This window comes from Cervus elaphus, chromosome 24 (assembly GCF_910594005.1).
Source record: "Cervus elaphus chromosome 24, mCerEla1.1, whole genome shotgun sequence".
Taxonomy (NCBI): domain Eukaryota; kingdom Metazoa; phylum Chordata; class Mammalia; order Artiodactyla; family Cervidae; genus Cervus; species Cervus elaphus.
Genome location: NC_057838.1, coordinates 38,088,369 through 38,101,689, shown reverse-complemented (window position 1 = coordinate 38,101,689; position 13,321 = coordinate 38,088,369).

Sequence of the window (13,321 nt, the reverse complement as noted above, 5' to 3'; positions counted from 1 at the left end):
GTGACCTTTAGAAAATCAGATGCGTAAAAGAGGGATGATAAATTGTTCTGTAGGACAATCATGCAAATGAGTAGAAGCCTCAAAGATAGAAATTAAGGCAAGGAGAATTCCAAAGAAACCAAATTTTGCTCATAAAAGAAATGTCTTCTAATACAAAGAGAACATAATCCAAATAATGACTAAAGCTCTTCCCCAGATATCAGTCATAATTTATCACCCCATCCCTATTCATGTGTGTTGATCCCCAATGCCTTCCTCCTGCCAAAAACCCATGTCTTTAACACCCATTCTTTTATTTGTTGGTGAAGCACTAATGGCTTCATAAAATAAGTTCTGAAATCCTGATCCCAATGCCAAAAAAAAAGAAAAAAAGTGCTTTCTGTTGGCTGTGGGGCTATGGAACTTAAGAGTGAGAGCAGAAATGAGAACGCAGATAAATCCATTTACACTATGTGTCTGTGATGATAACAACTCCTCTGATCTAATCGAGGTCCTCCAGTGAGGGGACTGTATTGTCAGAGCAGGTATTTAAAAAGGGAACTTTTCTTCATCACCAGAGGATTTACCTTTTCAGAGTCTGTGCCTGTTCAGAGATCTTTTAGTTATCAAAAAAGTTGAGTAAGAAGAAAGCCGATACGAACTGAGCACTGCACATGCACTGATCGCTTTCCTCGGCATCTTATAGATACGTGTGTGTATATATCAACTAATGAGCAGCAAAATAACTATAAGAACACTTACATGTGAAGTGAAGGACATCGGTTAAAAATCTGTACCATGGACAGAGCCAATCTGGGCCCCATTGTACACTGTTCTCAAAGGATCTTGATAACTTAGAAAAAAGGTTGTGTAAAACACCGGGCATACAACAAGGTATTATCTTAGAACACCATGTGTCATTCATGTTTCCAGACCTTCATCCTTCATATAATGTATACGGAAGCACTACCATTCGATTCTGAAGCTAACCCACTTGGAGTTAACATCAGATTACCACAAGTGAGAGGGCATGATCCCCCGAAAGGCTGTCTTCATTTAGATGCCGGCAGTGATTTTGGGGGTCCCCAGGCTACCTGTACTTCTGACCAACTGGTTACAAAACAAGGAAGTTCTCATGATCCCTAGCCAAGTTCAATAATTCATTCATAGGACTCATGAGACTCAGGAAAGTACTTTGCTTACATTTATTATGAAAGATATAAATCAGGATCAGCCACCTAAAGAGACAAATAAGTTGATGTCTAGGAGCATGCCAAATGCAGAGCTTCCATGCCCTTTTGCCGTGGAACCAGGGCTTGTCACTCCATTAGCACACTAGCATGTTCATCAGCCAAGAATCTCCCCCAAACTCTGGTGTCCAGGCTTCTTACTGGAGTATCATTACATAAATAGGTGTGATGGAATCATTGGCTACATGGCTGGACTCAATCTCAAGCGTCCCACTTCCATCCCTCCTTGGAGTTTAGACTGATTCAAGGCCCCAATCCTCTAAGCAAAGGTTGATCCTTCTGATGGACACAGCCCTATCCTTAGTCATCTGGTTAGCATAAGCTGAGGTTGATCTAGGGGGCTCATGAATAACAGAGACACTTACTACTTTGGAAATTCCATAGATTTATAGTCTTTCTCCCAGTAACCAAAGGCAAAAGCCAGTCAAATTCCTTATTAAGCAACAATTATGTACACATAAATTTACACATATAAATAAGTATAAATCTGTACATGTGTGTGTCTCCTTTATATATCTCTCTATATATATAATAAGATTCTATTAGCAAATTATGAACTAATTAATAAACAGATAAATCAATAAACAGATTAATTTATCAATTAATTAATAAACTAAATTGATAAACATATAAAAATCATTATAATATTTCTATCAGATGAAACAAATGTTAGGCAGTGTTCCAACAGCCTTACTCCGTTTCAAGTTTAGTAATTTGCTAGAAGGACCCAGATTAGCACAGTGACTGATTAAAAAATAGCTTGTAAATCAGTAAGTTTTAAATGACAGGGGTTTCAGGTAGGTAGAAGCCAAAATGTCCGAAGACAGGGACTACAACCCAAATAATTAAAATAAAGACAGAAACTATTCTATCACTTAGGAAACATACCTGAGGGCTTTTGTAATTGAAGTATCATAACCATTCAGCCTTTCTGTCTTTCTGTCTTATTAAACCCATCTCACATTATTTTATGCTTGAAGTGAAGTGAAGTGAAAGTCACTCAGTCATGTCCGACTCTTTGCGACACCATGGACTATACAGTCCATGGAATTCTCCAGGCCAGAATACTGGAGTGGGTAGCCTTTCCCTTCTCCAGGAGATCTTCCCAACACAGGGATCGAACCCAGGTCTTCTTCAATACAGGTGGATTCTTTACCAGCTGAGCCACAAGGGAAGCCAAGAATATAGGAGTGGGTAACCTATCCCTTCTCCAGCTGATATTCCCAACCCAGGAATTGAACTGGGGTCTCCTGCATTGCAGGCAGATTCTTTACCAACTGAGCTATCAGGGACGCCCTATTTTATGCTTATTCCCTATAAATACTAGCATCACCTGGTTAAAGGCCACATCCTTCACATTTCATAATACTCATCACATTGTACTGCAGAATTTCTTTCTTTCTGTTACCCTCACTGAGCTTCCTGAGACAAGGGGTATTATCCATAAATGTTTAATTTTACTGTACATGCTCCATAGCTTGACACATAGCAGATGCATAATAAGTATGTATTAAATGAATGGCTGAATACTAAGAATAAATGATGCACTAAGAAACATTTGGCCTAGATTGTCCTCTGGCCTGACTGGAAACTCCACCAGGAAGTTATATTCTCAGAGGCAGTAGGAATAAGAGAAAGTTTCCTTTTTCATTTTACAAGAATTCATCCTCTCAAAATTAACCTTCTCCCAAATTGAGTGATGATCTAAATCCATGATGAGAATTTGACATGATTCACTTATTTCTAGTCTAAAAATTGGCAGTTTTAAATTCTAAAGTCTATCAGGCACTTTTCCGTCTGCTAATACTGATAGAATTAATTAATTACTATTGATAGTGCGCTAAAGAGGCAGAAATCGCTGTCCTCATGGATCTGTTACTCTCAAAACAAACAAACAAAAATTATATTCTTGTATCCTGCTCATCCTTCTCTCTGCCTTAGTCCCTACCTCGCCCTCTTTTTTATCAGTAGGGTAACTTTGTGTCTGCTAGTTGTTCTCAATATCCCAAACTTGTACCTTTTTAAAAGTAGAGAAATAATCATCAGAAGGGAAAATATTGAGTATCCTTTGTTCAAATCTCCACAACAGCCCCAGGTTTTAATGCACTATGAAAGCTGACGTACTGCTTGTTTGATTTGCTTAGCAGGAGCACATCATGAAGATTCCTTGAGCAGGGAAAACAGCTGGTTTGCCAAATCTGCACATTTGGCTGTACAACTGCCTCTATTGGTAGCTCCAGGCTAGCAATATTTTTTCCTGACAATTTACATGCTGCTCCAGCCCAAGGTGTCTGAAATGAAGTCTTTGCATACACAGAGAAAAGAACTTGGCTCTGGACTCTGGTCAGAACTCCACTTTGAAAAGGAAATTCACACTGATCCATGGTAATGTGATAAGGCAGTGCATTTTCAGCACAGATTTGTATGCAAGTCTCATTGTTTTATCCGGCTTTATGTAAAATATAGTGTCAATAGTCCATATTGTCTGCGTTAAGACTGTTATTCACATTGCAGGATCATGCCTACCTTAGCCACTTTGTAATCTGGAACCCCTCACACACATAAAGACAGAGATAACTGGAGAAACACGGTTGCATACAAATTATACCGTCCTGACAGGGAGTCCATTCTCTGTTCCTCTCAGACAAAGCCTTTTAATTCCTCAGGTTTGGTTTGATTTTGGTTTGGTTTTTTAGAAGGGAAAAAAACAAAAACAAAACACCCAACAGATCATTTTCTTGGATCTCCAAATTTCAAACCACTTGAAAGGCAGATTTCATCAAACTAATTAAAATTTCTTTGTGGCTAATCACTTTGGGGACTCACTTAACTTCTGGAGAATATCTAAATAGAATTTTAATTTTATTTGATTTCACTCTGAAATGAAATTAAATAGGCACATTTGAAACCAAGTATAAGAATGGTATATGCTGTCACAGGGCTTACATTTCATTTTGTTAACAACTGATTTTCCCTATTATCCTTAGGTCCCAGGGTACAGTGTGTAAACATATCACCGTGAAATATAAAATGAGCTAGAAAAATAATTGAATTTTATAGAAATTCTCTAGGGTTTTAAAAATCTGACATCTATTAAAATTCAGAGATTGTAAAAGCAATTAGAATTATTACAACTATCTTTAAATTGGGAGAATAACAAATCACATTGTGAGAAACTCTGATCCAAAATTTTCTTATCTTTCTAAAAAAATTGAAACAGCCACATACTACAGGAAAAATTGCAAGTACAATAAAAGAGAAACAAAGACATTCTCCTCTCATCACAATACAACTCTCAAGAGCAGAAAATTAGAATTGATTCATTAACTGCCATCCAGTCCTGAAATCCCATTCAGATTTAACCAGTTGTCCCAACTGCATCCTTTGCAGTTAAAGGAGCAAGTTTGGGATCACAACCCACGTTTGGGTGTAGAACAATCCCTTGGTCTTTTCTTGAATTCATGACCTTGACACTTGAAGATCATAGGCCAATTGTTTTATAGACTATCCCTCAATCTGAGGTTGTGTGAAGACTTGCTAGGATTAAATTTAGGTAATGCGTCATTACCAGAAATATCACTGGAGACTGCTATATTCTTCTCCCTGTATCCTTACATAGGTTGTGATTTCAGTTTCTCTCATTATTTGTTCGTTTGATCCTTCTTTTAAAAGAGTATATTGCATATTTCTCCAATGTAGAGTTACACTTTTATCCTTTGTGAATAATGGTTATTTCATTAAGTACATGGAAATTGTATACATAACCCATTCCTTACAATACTTTCAATTAACTTATTTATTTATTTATATCTATATAATGAACTCTGAGGCTTTCCTAGGGATTCACATGTTAAAGAATCTGCCTGCAGTACAGGAGACCCAGGTTCAAACCTGGGTCAGGTAGATCCCCTGGAGGAGAGGATGGCTACCCATTTCAGTATTCTTGCCTGGAGAATTCCATGGACAGTGGGGCCTGGTGGGCCTCAGTCCATGGGGTCGTGAAGAGTTGTACATGACTGAGCGACTTTCACTCACTCACTTGTTCATAATAAATTTATGGTTTTCTATTTTATTCTGTGGCTTAAAATTATTTGTTAGGTTTATTTTGATGCATTAATGTCTCATTTTGTCAGTGGGAATTCCCTGTAGCTGGCTGTTGCACCTTCTTGAAATGTTCTCATTATTATTATTTTTTTTAAATATGTCCATGTTTGCTGTCATAACAAGATTTTCCAGGATCACATTTTACTTTCTTTTCCTCCTTCAGTCCTGGAATTAGCCATTTCTCCAAGGAGCTCCAGAATGATAGATTTGGGTGTTTTTTGCTATTGATATGTCACTGTATATGGATCTGTGTGTATAATATATATATATATGAAAGGGCTTCCCAGGTGACTCAGATGGTAAAAAGTGTCTGCCTGCAATGCAGGAGACCCGGGTTTGATCCCTGGGTCAGGAAGATCCCCTGGAGAAGGAAATGACAACCCACTCCAGTACTCTTGCCTGAAAAATTCCATGGACGGAGGAGCCTGGTAGGCTCCAGTCCATGGGGGTCACAAAGAGTCAGACACGACTGAGCATGTATAGGTCTGTGAATATATTCACATTTTCATCTATACTTATTTACATGTGCATCATTATATATATAAATATATATGCGTATATATATATATAGAAAACAAGTTCATGGCAATACTGCCAATTTCAATCTAAAACTACATATTTCAACCTAATTCTCTTCTTTATTTGAGAATAATCTTCCTTATCAGCCTTTCTCTGACATTGAGAAACCTGGCTTCTGTTAATTTTATATACTTATTTGATCAACCCTTCTGCATCTAATAGCCTGTCTTGGCCAGCACACTCTCTTCCATAAAATTCCCTCCTCAATCCACTTGTACTGAGACACCTCACACTTGGCATCCCTTTAGGTGATACCCTCAGATCTCCACCAGGTCACTCCTCTGCATGGATATCTGTCTCACCCCAGGCAATCTGCAACATGTGTTACAGAGTAACCCTGCTACCTAGACATGCCTCCCCTTCCCTCCCACTTATGGTGCATGTACTTACTTTGTTCAACTCTATCGAAGTGTTTAAGATGGTTCTAGAAGAGAAAGAAAGAAAACGGGAGGGAAGGAGAGAAATAGAAAAGAATCAGGAAAGGGAAACAGAAAAGAAAAGGCTAAGACATCTTTTAAAGTTCCTACTTATCTCCATTGTTATATATTTTCAAAATACAGTGTCATATTGTATTCACACACCAAACTCATTATGTATAAAATTTCTATAACATTGAATATTCCCATGTGTTCCTAAAAAAACTGTATGTGCTTTTCTTGAACTTGTGGTATTAATGAATATTTAGCTTGCTCACATTGCTCTTATTTTGCCAGCTCATTGTCAAGAAGTCAATCAGATGGTGGAGATCAAGGTGCATTTTAATAATGTCATGAAAATATATTGAAGGGCACCAGAGTAAGACTAAGCAATTATTCACAGACCTGTCAATTTCCACAATTTGTGTTGATATCTATTTTACAAATGTTAGGAAAGAAGTCTTTATTTTTCAACACTGGTTTGTAGTCATATATAAAAATAATAAAGTAATAGTAATAATAGTAAGAATAATGAACAGACAGATAAAGCCATGATTTACAGCAATCTGACTTACTTGTAGTGCACACTAGCATGTTACAAAGCAATTTATCATGTCAAACAAATCTATAATATTACAGAATGGGTCATTTACTATATTACAGCATTTTTTTATTAGAGCTTTGAAACTATTAAGATACCTTCTCGGCAAGCATTTTTAACTTTTGGAAGAATCTTTGTTTTCCTTTTCTGCATTTTCAGTGAAGTAAATCTGTTTCAATAATTAACTTACTAAACATGTAATTGCAAGACAAAAGCTCAAATCCATAACCCTTTTTTACTACAGTAATGTTTTCATTCCAATTTAAATTAAGCTACCAAAACATCTATATGCTTACATAAACAAGGGGAAATAATGACCTAGGATAAGTCTATTGAAAATGTATTTGTCGAACTAAAATATTGACAAGTTTGTCCTCCTTCTCAATCCATGTCTGGGAAGTGTAAAGATTTACCCCTATCATTGAGCACATTCAATTATTTATGGCCCTCTTCTGTCCCCTTCACAGCTACCTGGGTTACTTTTGGATTCATTAGCCATATTTCATCATATCACCCCAACAGACCAGAGTGTCACTAATGAAGTGGTAAAACAACACTGGGCAAATGTCAATGTTTTTCTCCAACCCCTGAAACAACAGAGTCTATATCTGTGCGTATGTTTTCTATACAGTTTCTTGTTATTGTTCCATTTAAAAGTGTTGTCATTTTAAAAGTAAAGACTCGTGGGACTTACTGAGTGGTCCAGTGGTTAAGACTTTGTACTTATGGCAGGGAAGTGGATTCTATCCCCAGATTGATCTGGGAACTAGGATGCCACAAGCTGTGTGTTGTGGCCAAAAAGAGAAAAACAAAAAATTAAAGACTTACAAGACTTACCGCCCTCTCCTTTTCAAACCGTCTAAACTCATGCAAAAATTTTAGGCACATCACATATTTCATTTGTGTTTATGTTGTTGGTAGTGTTAGTACACAAAACATAAAGTACTGTCTGAGAAAGTATTTTGTAAAAGAGTAGGGCTTTGCTAATCTGTAGAAGTGAGTGAGGATTTGAGGTAAGATTGTGGTGTTCTGTATTCAGCTGACTTAAACTGTTATCACTTCCTCCTGGAACATCCCTGGTCCTGACGCTCCTAGGTTCCCTAGCTACTTTCCCTTCTTCCTATTTCACTGTCCTCATTCAGGACCTAGTAAGGAGTTGAAACTTGTTTTCCATCTTTCTTATTTCTTCTGTCATGAACTTGTTGAAATTTACTGGTACCATGACCCATTTCCTTGGAACTCTTTTCTAAAGTTGCAGTCAGGTATTCCTGATGGTGTTTTAATGGATGGAGGGATGGATGCTACTCTGTTAACAGGGTAAGGTGCAAAGTGACTCTACCTTAAATATAAAGAGGAACACTAATAGTGATCATTACTGAACACCAGATGGACTGGAAGGCAAGCATTTATAGAAGGAGATACTTCTGGTAGACTCAAGTTCTCTACTAGTAATGAGAGCCATGCCAAGTAGAAAATACTTTTTAAAAAGAATTAAAAAAAAAGATTTCTTTCTTTTATAATAAAATACACATCACATAAAATTGACTATTTTAACCACTTTACATGTACATTGGTATTAAGTACATTCTTATTGTGCAGACATCAGCAGCGTCCATCTTCAGACTCCTTTTCATCTTGCAAATCTGAAACTCAAAACTAAAAACTTTCTTTTTCAACAGCACCTGTGGTTGTGCCTCCAGCTGAGGCAGTAGAGCCAGGGTGCAAATCCTGGCTCCCCACTTTTGCTAGCTGAATGACTTTGAACAAATTGCTTAATCCTTTTGTCTCTCAATTTCCACACTCACAAGATGGAGAATCAACAAATAGGAAAAGGAGATGATATAAGGATAATGTTAGGAAATACTAGTTTTTAATGGCTCAACCTGTATTTGTTTAATAATTAAGGGAGGGCATGAGGGAGACACTGGAGCAGGACTGCCTGGATCCTAATCCTGGTCCATCCACTACAGCAGATGTCCCCAGCCTCCAGGATCTACTACCTGATGGAGCTGATGTAATAACATTAGAAATAAAGTGCACAATAAATGTAATATACTTGAATCATCCCCAAACCACCCCCCACTCCCAGTCCACTGAAAAATTAGCTTCCACAAAACTAGTCCCTGATGTCAGAAAGGTTGGGGACTGCTGCTTTACTTACTATATGTAAGGTGTTATTAAAGTTACTTACCTCTTCAGATTCCTCATTCTTCATCAGTAAAGCTTAGTATTATTATACTCCTGAAGTTAGCAAGAAGATTACGGAAACACCTGAGAACACTTTAACATTATTTGTCCCATTGTGGACATTCAATAAACATTAGCTAAAACATTAGAAACTCTTATATTCATATAATAGTAGTATATGCTACAATAATGAATGTCTTCAAATCTATATAACAGAGAATGATAATAAATATTTCTACTTAATGTTTTATATATTATCCTTTAGACATACTTTCTAATTTTAAAATTTTTCTAAAACAAAGATGAGTCATGTGTATAACTCTTTTTAACGTAAAAGGCATTTACAACACAGCAATATTGATGAGGAAAAATAAATGTGAATTTGTTCAAAATGCATTAATTTCAGAACTGGTTCTGAAAGGGCTAATGGTAAGTCTTTTTACACATATGTCATGTTCACAGATGGGAAATGTGGCTTTAATCAAAAAAGACCACATGCAAAGCACTATGGATTCTCTGCCAGAATGAGTTTGTATAGCCCTAGTAATAGCTGAAGCATTACATTCTGTTAAAGTATTTAAACAAGGAGGCCGTTAAACTGAGGTTGCTCTAATGCCTTGGTAGCCTATGAAAGCAAACCAAAACCTAAGCCAGAGTCAATGCACTTGAATCTTAGAAAGCGAAACTTAAAAACAACCAATCACAGCCAACCAGGATTCCCAAATACGGCAACCACTTAAACTATAACTATAACCAATTCAATACTTCTTTTGCTTTGCTTTGGGGTCTTCTCTATAAAAACTGTGTCCCTAGAACTGAAGCACTGAATACCTTGCCCCAAAGTCCCATGATAGAAAATTAGACAGTCTGTCTCCATAACATTCTTCTGTTATTATTACTTGTCTATGTTAAAGTTGGTGAATTTTGAGAAGAGACATTGTCCTTAAGGATTTTTTTTCCCTCTCCTACCTGGAAAAACACACTATGCCTTCAATAGTTATGTGTTTGTGTGTGTGTATGAGTAAATTTTATATCTTGAAACAATCATGTTGTCTGTTTGCTATTCAATGGTATGTGAAGTCAGCCGGCGGGCTTGGTCTAGTAGCTGAGACGCAGGTGCTAATATTACAAATATATAGTGGTACAGACTTAATGGGCATTTAAGTTAGCAGGCAATAGGAAGAAGGGAAGAAAGATAAATAAAAAACCTTCACCGTTAACAGAGGTCGCTGTTGTTTGGAGTTATGGGTTAGTGGAATAAGGCTGCTATTCTTTTCGATGTAGAGAGATTGTGTCTGTATTTTTCTTTTTTGCTTTCTTAAAGCCTTTATTTTTCACAGCATTTTTAGGCTTAAATGTAAATTGAGAGGGAGGTACAGCAATTCCCCATATTCCCCCTAGTCCCATACATGCATAGCCTCCTCCATTATCAATATCACTTACCAGAATGGTACATGCTTTGCTCACCAGGGATAAACATTCACGGACACATCATGGTGATAGTGGTGATTTAGTCGCTAAGGTGTGTCTGACTCTTGCGACCCCATGGACTATAGCCCATCAGGCTCCTCTCTCCTGAGAATCTCTTGCCTGAGATTCTACAGACAAAAATACTGGAGTGGGTTGCCATTTCCTTCTCCAGGGGATCTTCCCAACCCAGGAATCAAATTCGGGTCTCCTGCATTGCAGGCAGATGCTTTCCCAAATGACCTATAAGGGAAGCCTCGGACACATCATAATCATTCAAAATCTATAGATTACTTTACAGTTAACTCTTAATGTTTATATTCTATGGATTTGGGTAAATTTATAATGGCATATAGCCATTATTATAATGCCATATAAAGTATTTCCACTGCCCTAAAAATCTGTGCTCTGCCTATTCATCTCTCTCTCCCCCACCTCCCAACTCCTGGCAACCACTGATCATTCTGTTGTCTCCATACTTCTGCTTTTCCAGAATGTCATATAGGTGAAATTGTACATGTAGCCTTTCAAATTGCCTTCTTTCACTTAGCAATATGTATTTAAAGTTCCCCCATGTGCTTTCACGGTTTAGAGATCATTTCTTTTTAGTGCCGTATAATATTCCATCGTCCGGATGTACCACAGTTTATTTTTCCATTTACCTACTAAAGAGCATCTTGGTTGCTTCCAAGCTTTGGCAATTATGAAAAGGGTGCTATGAATATTCATGTGTGGACTTTTGAGTGCACATTTTTCAACTCCTTTTGAGTAAATACTAAGGATTATGATTGATCATATGGTAAGAGAATGTTTAGTTTTGTAAAGAAACATTCAAACTGTCTTCCAATCTCTATTTTTCTTAATATATTTGTAATTGTGCAAAAATATGTGAAACAATTCAGCCAAATGGTAAATAATCTAGACTGGAAAGCGGGCAGGTGATCTGAATAGATATTTTCTCCAAAGAAGATATAAAGATGGCCAAAAGGTATATGAGAAGGTCCTCAATGTCAATAATCATCAAGGAAACACAAGTCAAAACCAAAATGAGACATTACTTCACACTTGTTAGAATGTTTATTTTCATAAAGACAGGAAATAACAAGTGTTGGCAAGGATGTAGAACAAGAAAATTTTGTTGCATTGTTGTTGGGAATGTAAATTGTAAATACCAGACAGCATATTAAAAAGCAGAGACATTACTTTGCCAACAAAGGTCCATCTAGTCAAGGCTATGATTTTTCCAGTAGTCACGTATGGATGTGAGAGTTGGACTATAAAGAAAGCTGAGCGCCGAAGAATTGATGGTTTTGAATGTGGTGTTGGATAAGACTCTTGAGAGGCCCTTGGCCTGCAAGGAGATCCAACCAGTCCATCCTAAAGGAGATCAGTCCTGGGTGTTCATTGGAAGGACTGATGTTGAAGCTGAAACTCCAATACTTTAGCCACCTGATGTGAAGAGCTGACTCATTGGAAAAGACCCTGATGCTGGGAAAGATTGCAGCTGGGAGAAGAAGGGGACAAGAAAGATTGAAATGGTTGGCATGACCAACTTAATGAACATGAGTCTGGGTAAACTCCAGGAGTTGGTGATGGACAGGGAGGTCTGGCGTGCTGCAGTCCATGGGGTTGCAAAGAGTCGGACACGACTGAGTGACTGAACTGAAATGAACTGATGGAAAACAGTATGGAGGATCCTCAAAAAATTAAAAACAGAACCACTGTATCATCCAGCAATTTCACTTTTGAGTATTTATCTGAAGAAAACAAAAACACTAATTCTAAAAGATATATGTACCCCTCCCCATGTTCATTGCAGTGTTATTTATGATAGCTAAATGGAAACAAGTGTCCATCAATGAATGAAAAGAAGATTGATATATATACATATGACATATATATATATTACAATAAATATCAGAGAAAGCCAAATATTGTATGGTCTCAATTACATATGGAATCTAAAGAGCAAACAAGCAAACAAACTGAAAATAGGTTCATCGATACAGAGAACATACTGGTAGTTGTGCAACGATGAGGGTAGGCAGTGGGCAAAATTTATTAAGAGTGTTAAAGGTCCAAACTTCCTGATATTAACTAAATAAATCATGAGGATATAGCATACAGCATGGTGACTATATTTAATAAAACTGTATTGAATTTGAAAGGTGCTATGAAAGTAGATCTTAAAAGTCCTCATCATAAGAAAAAAATGGAAGAAAAAATTTGTAACTACATATGGTGACTTATCATGGTGATCGTTTCATGATGTACACAAATTATTATTTTGTACACTTGAAACTAATGTTATATTACTTGTCAATTGTATCTCACTTAAAATAACAATTGACATAAAGGTATATATTAGGAAATTATGAAATTTTATTAAGGGACTTAAATAAGAAAGCACTTTTATTTTCTTGACTGTGAATTCAAGTATTTGTTTACTTTAAATAATATATGAGTTTAACATATGAAAAAAATCCCAAATCATTTTTAGTTGAATAAAATTAAAGATTTTTAAAGTACAAAAATTTGTCCGTATCTCACAAATTAAAAGAACAGCAAGGTAAAGATGAAGAATAAAATAGTGTCTCTTAGAAACTAGCGTCTAATTAGTCCTTAGCAGAAATATTTGTGAGGTCCACCCCATTGGCGCCTATGCCCTTATGGCATTTGGCATGGCTTAGGTGGATTAAAGAAAACTATTTCTGGGTGACCAGGAAACTGAAGTTGGT